Below are 10619 nucleotides of genomic sequence, written 5' to 3' on the forward strand. Positions count from 1 at the left end.
GAAGTTTGCCTGCTTTACCATCACTCCCAGCCACAAACCAACCTATCCCCAAAGCAGGAAGACAGGCCATAGCCTCCTGCATCCTGCATAATTCTCCCTTCACGTTTAATGCTAAACACACAGTCAAGGACAAGCTGTAGAAGTTGTAGTCAGGCATCTGTGAAGATAATTGCAAAGATTATCTATTTTCACCCACCTCAAAGAGGAGTTTCTTTGTCAGCCCTTTTGGAGAAAGATGCAAACAATAGAATGCTTATGCTCACTTGATTTAACTCTACATGCTTCCAGTGTTCCATCACCCAGAACATTTAAGGGAACAACAAGAAACTGCTAGGAGTAGGGGAGCTCAGTAGAGATCCCACATAATTTAAGGTTATTTAAGATTCTGGCAGGATACTCCAAGTGAGCAAAGCACCATGCAGGAGCCAAATGAGAAAAGAATCTGGTTCATCCTAGTGCTGAGAGATGGCTGACCTTTGAGCAAATCCACTCATAGTTGTTATGTACCGGAGCAGGTCTGAAGTAAAGACAACAACAAATGATGTCTGGTGATGACAGCTAAAACCAGAGTCCTAAAACATCTCTCTGCTGAGCAGAGCCAAGCAAATCATCAGCTCGTGCCTCTGATCACAGGCCACCAAGAAAGAGCAGCAGCATTCCTTGGCACATTCCGTAGCCAGGCAACTTTCCATAGCTATTTTTGACAACTACCAGGTGGTGGCCAGCCAATACATTCTGCAGATGGGCAGATGATCACATCTTGTTGCCAAAAAGCTTTAAGTGATTTATTCCCTTAGAGAGGTCCACAGTATTTCTAAGCTCAGTCCCAAGCAGCAGCATCTCAGTACAGGGTGAGCTGAGAAAAAGTGTCCAGCAGGTGATTTGTCACTTCAGCTTACTTCTTAGAAGATAAAGCAGAGCTTGCAGGGTTCTTCCAACCAGCTCAGGGGAGCCCTCAAAGTTATCTGTACACCCAGAGGAGGATTGTGTCAGGCCCATGAAGGTGCCTTTGCCACGGGTGAAGTTTGCTTCTGAGCACAGACATGCTGCTGTGCAGTGCATCTCAGGCAAACAGTGCAAACATAAATCTGTCCAAATCTGGGGGGTGCTTTATGGAGAGCTGAAGCCCCTTTGAGTGGCATGCTTCTGCCAGTAGAAAATAAATTGTGTGAATCTTATGCCAACTGAGAGCATCCCTTTCTAGCATTTTCAAACACAAAGTCACGTAGGAAGATGCCAGAGAAGTAGTCAGAAAACAAAAGAAACTTCAAGCCAGGGTCTCCAGTGGAAATGGTATTCATGTCAAATGACATAAGTGTCAAGCATGAGTCACTGCTGCCATTTCTCCCCTCCCAGACGAAGGAAATGTATACTCTGTGGCCAAGAGCAGGACAGGATGATAGATATTAGGCAGTTGGACTCCAGTGCAAATGAGCTGCTAGGGTTTAATAGAAGGGTCTCTATAATGCACACTACATTTCCATAGCACGCAATGAAGGACTGGAAACTGTCTTACAGCCAGTGTGAGTTTACCAACATTTCAGTGGCAGAAAGCAATACTCTTGGAAAGCTCTCCTGAACCACTGCCCACATTTGGTAGCTGTGGTGACTAATACAAAGCTGTTGTTCTAAAAACAGCATTAGAACAAGAAAGCTACTTCATTTTCCTCCCTGATTGTAGGCCAAGTGCCAGCAGTGACCGACAGCTTGGTCTGTCAAACAAGAAAAGTTTAGGTTGGGGGGGTTATTATTTAGACATGATGCAAAGGTGATGCACCTTTGAAAGTGTGTACACGAAAAGCATGTCTTCATTTTAAGAGCATGGTCTTACATAAAAGGGGCTGCTTAAACTAAGAGCAAAATGGGCCAATCCTCAGCCATGGCAGTACTGTGAGCAAAGCTCCAGCAGTTCACAAATGCCAGGAATCTGCCCTATTGTCTGCCTTTCCACCCCACTTTATTGTCTGTGAAGTTTGCCTTCAATCTACCCAAGTTTGGTGTACTTCAATAACTCAGTCAACAGAGGGAAGCAGATGGCAAACATTTCCTCCCAGAAGCCTGAGGTTTCTCTCTGGCATTTTAGTGGTATCAGAGGTATCACAGATACCTCTTGCACAGATGCAAACCCTCTGGCCAGCACCACTGTGCTTTGCCATCAGTTTCCTCTCTTGTCAAGGCATCACTGACTCTTAAAAGTCAAAGTGATCTGGTTTAATTTTGGGACTAGCAGTGTACATGGTTTGAACCTTGTCTCACTTCTTCAACAACTTCTCCAGACAAAAAAAAAAAAAATCTGTTGGGAAAAAACCTGCTAACACTGATTGTTTGCTTCTCATCTGGACACCATAAAGGCATGCATGTTGTTAAGGTCACACCGTGTCATCCCTTGCACTTGATATGAAGGCTGGGTTATCTGCATGAATATGGAGAAGTTCAGGGGCCAGGAGGGAGGATTTGCTGTGGTGCCTGAAAATGCTGTTATTTTTTTAGGTGTGCATGTCTGTGAGCCTGCAGGGCTCTGACAGTTCAGTGTGCCAAATGCTTTCCACTATTTTCTCATTTTTTAATAACACATAATTCAAACTTATGAATAGTGACTATTTCACCAGAGCATAACCATAACCTGTCATCTGGAATAGGCATTTGCAGTAGTGAAATGCTTCTGCTCCATAGAGATACCAGTACAGCTCCAGAACAGAAAGATATTTTCTGACACTAGATTACTTACTGTAAGAGATATCTCAGTGCTCAGTGGCACTGAATTCATTATTTGTCCATTTTGACCATGTCAGACTTTATCCCACAGGTTCCAGAGGGAAAAAGCAATCTCCAACTGCAACTGTGATATCATCCCCCTGAAGATCCCCAGGGTGAAACTTCTAATTATTACCCATGGTACCAAGTCTCTGCACAGGTTTTTGGTTTGTTTTATGTTTTTAAAGAAATCTTCTTTCCCTTATGCCATAAATGTTAGAACTGAGCCCTGACACAGTTGCTGGCCTCAGAGGGAGAAGAAGGAAAACCCAGGAGAATCAGCCCACTGCACCCCAACATGCAGAAAGCCACAGAGACGTCAGGGCACAATACATACTATAAAGTTCTTTGCTGGAACAAAAGCACCCTCATTGCACTCCCATTCTCTTTTAAATCAACAGAGTTGTAAAAGTTATTTCTATAGGCATCTATTTTCTCTCTCTCATAAAATTGTTTGAAAGCATTTCCCAAACAGCCCTGTCGCTATTGTGCAGCCCACACCCCGCCCCAAACGGCGCTCCTTGGCTCCCATGGGCCGCGCCACTGAATACTGCAATCACTCTGCTGCCTCACAGCCTTCCTCCTCTTGTGAAAGCCAGAGCACTAATCTGTGTTTTCTGTACACTCCCCAAGAAGAGACACAACTGACCTATTTTCGTATGTCCTCCAGAAAAGAGTTTTCCTACCCACGCTAAGAAGATTTTGTCTTTCTCTCCTTACAAAGGATTGCAAAACAAGTCCTAACAAATCCTAATTGCCTTTTTTTTCCTCTGACATCATCATGTGAAGACCACTTGCCCAAGGTTAGAAGGGCTCCTTGTTCATTCCCTGAATACATCGCTCCAAGTTAGAGATTGGCCATTTTGAGCAACTGAGCCATGTGTAGGCACAAATGCCTTGCTGAAGCATCTAGCTGTTTATTAGTGCTGCACATTTGTCATTGTTCCTGGTATCACACAGTAGAACTAGAGAGGCAACAGAGGGAAGCAAGCAATTGGTTAGGGAGAAAATAATCTGTGGCATTGTTTGTGCCCAGGGAAGGCTGTAAGAGCACAGCTGTGTCTGCAGAAATTCAGGATCTGGGGCACCTTGTGCAAAAGGAGTGATGTTTTATTGTCAGCTTCTCATCCAGGTAATTGCATCCATTTCATAAACAGAGGCAATTTCAGTGAGAATAAAGGTTCAGCCCTATCTGAAGGTGATCCTATCTCTTGTGTCCAAGCAACTGATACATCGCACAGGATAGGAAAGCACCATGATGTTTCTGGTAAGTGAGGAGGATTGAGGGGAATATCCCCTCCTTTCATACATGGGCCCCTGTTCTCAGCCCTCACCTTTTTCCACAGTCCCAATAAGTTTCCTTTCATGCCTTCAACTTCACTCAAAGCTGCACTCTAAATGCCAATTTTCACATCCTAGACATTTTTATTACTGCACATTTTCCACTGGGATCCCAGCTGGCACCTCGCCATGTCCCTACCATGATCCAGTGGCACAAAGACAATCTGTGCCATCTCAGCAGAGTCTTCAGCTGTGCATGCCCCATGATCACACAGAGCCCTCACATGGGTATTTTTCTCCCCTTAAACCCATTCTTACCAAGATCTGGTCCACATGAAGATCACCTATATGTGTCACCACTTATTCCTCCCTGTTGAAGGGGTCTGAGTATTGAAGACCTTCAGCCCTACTGATAAACCATACATATGATGATTTGAGATATCGTAAGTAAAGCCATGTCTCCAAATAATTTATTTAACACCTAGTATATTACACACAAAAGACTGTGTTAGAAACACAGTGCTGAGGTTTGAAGTCAACACCAAAAAAAACACATCTAAGGTAAGTATTAATTTTGCCTACAAAACCTGTTTCATACCAAACACTGGCTGGATTTCCTTTCTTCAGGGTGTAGTAAAGGAATCTGGTTGTTGCTGAAATAGCTGAATGTGTTAGGAGACTTTGGAGTGGAAAATACAGTCTTAGAGTTGAGGGTAAAGTGGGAACTGGATTGTTTGGGGTGTTTTTTTTGTTTGGTTTTTCTTTTACTTCCATTTCCTTTAGTGCTGTAGGAGACTAGGAAAAGCCTTCCTAAATGTTCCCTATGCTGAAACTCTGACATGGGAAGTAACTCAGGCTGATGTGAAGAACTATTCACCCTCTGGGGCTTCCAGAAAATCAAGAGCAGCTGTGCTTTGAATCCAGAACTGCTGCAGAGGTCCTGAAGAAAAAATGAACCCAGTTTGAAACACCTCTGCCAAGAAGCTCAACTATTTGATTTTCAACTTTCTGAGTCCCATCTTCTTACCCAAAATATAGTGCTATACCTCCACAGTACACTGCAAATATCACCTGACTTTGGGCATAGGCAGATGCAGTAGTGTTGAGACTGAAAAAGCCCTGGGGATAGGGAGTTTATTAATAAAAAACCTATTCTTTAGAATTAGACTTCAACATAAAAGGGGTCTCAACTTCTCCCTGGTGCCCTACCCACTCACCTGGACTGTGCTTCATTCTGCATCTTCTGTGATCTTGGAGCAAAGTCAGGCTAGGTGCTGCATAGAAGCTCAGTGCACAAAATTACCTTCATCCTCTCTCCCTGTCCCACAGGATTAACAGCAGTGTTGCAACAGTACAAATGAGTGAGGAGCAGACACTGTCGCCAAAAATTAAATCTGAGGTGGCACTAGCCCCTGGCAAAGTCTTCTCTAGCCTTTTTCAGGCAGTCAGACATAGCTGTTAAGGGAACATTTTTGGGGATGTGTCAAATGCAATCTCATAAAAATCTCCTTTCTGATGGGAGTTTTAGGTTATAAAAGTTAATGCAATGCAGATAGCTGAGTTGAACAGGCTGTTTCCCAACAGACTCTGGTATAAAAAGTAGTGCATTATATAAAGCTTGAATCACAGCTTTCTCAGCAACTGCTTAGTACAGACTGGGTATCTATCTCATGAAAGGCAATGAAAATAGTATGGAGAGAAGGCTGCAGTTCCTAGGAGAAGACCTGGCAATAAGATGGGGATTTTGAACCTTTTGTTTTTCCCCATTAAAAAGTATACAGCCGAAATGAAAGCTAAAGAATAATTTCATTATTTCTCCCTTTTTATTTAAAAAAAGCATAAAGTCAGACTGTCTCACTAGCACATTATGAGGATATTGATGCAGTTAAAAACAAACAAACAAAAAACCACAGGGACTTTTCTACCCGGAAACCTGTTGTGTCACTCCTTCAGCTTTGTCCCTGGTGGCAGACCATGGGAATTCCCAGTCCCGGGCCCCTGTGGCTCTCAGCCAGCCCTGCCATTGAGGCTGTGCTTTCAGCCTGGGATGTTGCTGTGCTGCAGGGGCAGAAAATAACCCTTCAGTCTGCTTCCTGGAAGGATGAGGTTGGGTCTGAGGGGTCCTGCAAACCTCTGTCAGCACCATGAAGAAGCAGGGAGCCTTCTACCTCCCAGGGAGGAGAGAAAAATTAGACAAACTTTGTCTAAACCACCAACAATCCAAGGACTTCTAGAGTCCCATAACATATTTTGCTTTAGTTTCTTTCATGGAGAATCTTACTCATTCAGGGCTCTCATAGCTTGAAGGCTGGCTGAGGAGTGTACGTGGGATTTCAGCAGTCTCCTTTGAAGCAGGCACAGATTTAACAAGTGAGGGAATGACAACCACTTAGCTTTACATTTGTAATCACACCTCTTGGTGTGCTTGGTTAATTTGGTGCCCCACATCCCAGAACATATTTGTAGCCACGTGGTAGTTCAGCCCCTGGCTTCATGTGGGAGCTGCACCTGCCCCCTGCTCGGCCCATACTGGTTTATGTGGTGGGAAAGATCTATGCAGCTGGAACTGAGGTACAGAGGGCCAGACCTTGGAAGTCTATTGGAAGGTTTTGTCTTCAAAAGAGCTTCTCTTTCTTCTTGCACGGCATTTACAGCACAACACAGACTAATGCACCTTCCCCTGCCCATACCAACCTGGTGGATATTTGGGTTTGGCCCACAGGTATGTGCACCATTAGCATCTTTACCTATTCCAATTCTTAACAGGGTAAAGTTTAATCATTCTTATTCCTACTGCTATTTTGGGGAAGAAAAAGAGTCATTCTGTCATTGCATGCTCCAGAAAACATGAAAGTCTCTAAGGAGCCCAGGCTTCCTGTTACCAACGCCTTAAACTTTGCCCCACCTTTGGGAAGCACAGGCAGCTAGTGGAAGAATGTCATCCACTCTAACAATTGATTTTCTTATGTACAATAACGTCAGACCTTTTAAATAAAAGGCTGACCTGTCTCCTTCTAAAATAATTCATCTGTTTTATGGAGTGTTGTTCTGATTATATACAATTCCCACAAGAAGGGAAGTACCTTTAAAATAAGGACTATTCAGTACTAGTACAGGATTTCCTCTTGTTGTTGATAATTTCCTCCTAACAGAAGACGCAATGAATCCCAGAGAAATTCAAAGGGGCAATCTACAGACAGTTAGGCATCTACATCATACAGGGAACATTGTTCAATCACATTGATGTTTTCCTGATGAAGTAAAAAACAGATATACCTGCTGTGCAGCATATAAAAGAGTTCCTACAGCACACACTGCAGTTCCCTTTGCTACATTTTTAATCACTATCCAATCCCACTAACTTTCACATAACCATCCCTGAATAGCAACAAATGACATTTTTTCTCTTTTCTTCTTTTGCTATTGAAATCCAGCCTCTGAGATGGCCTCTGCTGTTAAAGAAGGCAGGCTTGGTGATAATGAGAGGATTACCCAGTCATTATCAGCACTATATAGCAGATATATAACATGAAAGAAGTTCTGTGGTCTCTCTACCAGATGTCCCTTGACTCAGAAAGAGGCTCCCTACTCACCTTCACTAGAAGGGCTCATTTCCCACAACTGGTCAGAACATGCACCTGCCATACACATGTAATTGTGAAGGAGACATCAGATCTACATAAATGGCTAATCCATGCTGAGAAACACCATATCAAGACCCAGGAGTTAAGTGGCAGCAGTAACAGCTAGGTAGTAACTGCTGATGAAGGCTGAGCGACTTGTGGAAGAGGCTGCCAATCACTAGATGCTCTTATCAGTTATTCTGATGTCTCAAATTCTCTGTTAGCTTGGGTCAAGCCCCATCTCACACTTTCATTCCCTGAGCTCCTTACACTTACTTGACTGGACTGTACAAATGCAATCAGTAAACCATGCTGTGATGCACTCTTACAGCCACTGATGTCCATCTAGCCCTGGTTTCTCCTTAGCCAGTGGGATGACCCACCAAATTCAATGAAGACATTCACATGCATTGTTTCAGCACCTTATTGGTTTTAAATAATGTGCCTCACTGTTTGTATGGTGCTCATACTGAGAAAAATTATGAATACTGAGTACTACCTTCCCTTCTCTAAATTCTTTACATACTGGCATGCAGCTTATTTTTTCATCTGATGTCAGGTATTTCTGTATCTTTGCCACAGGCAATGCAAACAATGCATCTCTTCATTCATCTGTTCACAGCTTCAATTTTCCTCTGATCCTACAGATCAGCCTTCCTTCCTTCTCTTGCCATTCTCTTGCAGAGCTGCTTCACCAACTTTCCTACTCCCAACATCCTTCTGTCTGTGAAAGCAGAGCAAACCAGTGCAATGCACGTACCTGTTTAAGCTGTTGTTAATGTTTGTGCCTGGACTTCACAGCTTACCTTGGAGAAGCCACCTGGAAAGCTCCAAGAAGTCTCTTCAGTGCAGAGAGAAGTGTGGTCTGCAATGTCCTCCTTGTGCTGAGCTGCCCCAATGAGCAGGAGGTGTGCAGAACTGGTTCCAGCCATTCCTCTCCTTCCTTGCCAGAAGGTTTCACCTGAAATGAGCAGCCTGGTGAAAGACTCTGAAAAGGTCCAAACAATGTAATGTGGTTAGGGGGTCTAAAAGCAGGGCAGAATGCCCCCACTGCTCAGCTGTCCTTAGATAAGCCCCTCCTGCATTATACAGCTGTGTTACATGATTTGTTGAGATAAAAAATAAAAAACAGCTGGAAGGGAACCTACGTCTAAGAACTTTGCTGGGAAGGCTTGCTAAGAACTGCATGGGTCAGAGCAAGGCAGTTTGTTTGGTCCACTCCTTCAAGCTGCATGAATAATCAGTAGAGTTTGCTAGACAAAAAATTTCACAGGACTAGGTGGAAAAAGAGAGAACAACATATAATACCCAAGTACTTCCTTAATAAAAGCCTTCACCAAATGAACATTTCAGACTCCCAAAAGACACCTTCGAGGATCTGTATCTTCCAAGGCACTGGCATTTCAACATTTATGACTGCAGACACGCTACTATATTGCAAGCATGAGTCAATGCCCACATCTCCTGGCTCCAGAAGAAAGAGACTGTTCTAATTTTTATTTATAAGCTGGGCAAGAGGAGAGAGAGTAATTTGGTTACAGGCAAAGCACACACAGACCCTGCAAGATCAGGTAGGCTGGTTAACACATGAACATATTCGTGCCTTAGTGTACTGAGTCACAAACACCACAATCCATCTCTGCATCCTTTCATGTAAGGCCTCAGAAAAGGGCTTTGTATATAATTTTTGCTGCCTTCCAGCACAAAGCCCGTGGCCTCTACATTATTCACTAGAGAATTCCAGCACCATGTAGAGCATGTTGCAATCCAAACTGGGAGTTTCTGGCAATAAACATTTGTGAGTATGCACACAATATAAAACAGGAAGAAGGATTTCAGTTTATCTGTGTTCACTTGGGCTTATTTGTTGCTTGGGAGGAAAAAAAAAAAAGCCTGGCAGACTTCCCACCACTATGCAATAGTCTAGGAAGGCTCCTGTCACCTGGGGACTCACATGCTGATGTGTGAGTGAAGAGAGCAATAGGCAGGATTCATGGGGTTTTCAGCAGGATCCTAATAAACTCTGTCATGCTACTAGTGTTAAGACAGGAGCGCTGAACAGAAAGTGTCTTAAGAACTACTGACAGCTTCTTTCCAAAAGCTAAAAAATGTCACTTTCATCAGCTATTCCTTTATGCCAAAGCACAGAATGGATTTCCAGAGGTTTGTATCTGGTTTTGTGCAGCATTTACCAGCCTTTTAAATTTATTCTGCACTCCACACCGGCTTCCTTAATAAAGGAGGATAGTATTAGCTTATATGAAGTACCACATCATCTTACATCCTACACAAAGCTTTAGCCTGAGGATTTCCAGATGGACACATTTCATCCAAAGCAATTGAAGATCGTTGGGGGGTCATAGGATCAAGGCACATATGCATTTCCTTTCTTTTCCAGCATCCCTCTGGTAAGCTTGTGTTCCTGAATTGCTCTTTTGCAATAGGGTAAACAAGTAAACTTTTTGGACTCTGGAGATCTCTATGGCCTAAAGAACCAAGCTCATTTTGCCTTTCTCAGTTTCTCTTTAGAAACCTACCATCCTGTAGGAAAGAAAAAATAGCAGAATGTCTCAGAATTTTAGGTTTTAAGAAATAACAGCATTTATCATTCACAGAGAAAATTTCCAACTGTAACTGCCTCTTAAGGAAAGGAGACCAAACACTGCCATACCTGTATCACTGCTGGCAAAACAGATGAATATGAAGTGATTGCTAAGACAGATTAACAAAGTTTGCAATAGCCCTGGACTTACAATCCCAGTGTTTCAGCTTCTGGGCCATGCATTTCCCATTTGAATTACTAGTTTTTGTGAGTTGCTAGAATTCATTCATTTCTTTCTATGATAACAATCAGTAGATTTTTGAATCCCTAAAATTGAATACAGAATTACTGAAAAAGTTGAATTAGTACTTTTCATTAATACCTTTGTCATTGGTAATAGAAAGAGAAGACAGTGGATA

This window comes from Molothrus aeneus, chromosome 1 (assembly GCF_037042795.1).
Source record: "Molothrus aeneus isolate 106 chromosome 1, BPBGC_Maene_1.0, whole genome shotgun sequence".
Taxonomy (NCBI): domain Eukaryota; kingdom Metazoa; phylum Chordata; class Aves; order Passeriformes; family Icteridae; genus Molothrus; species Molothrus aeneus.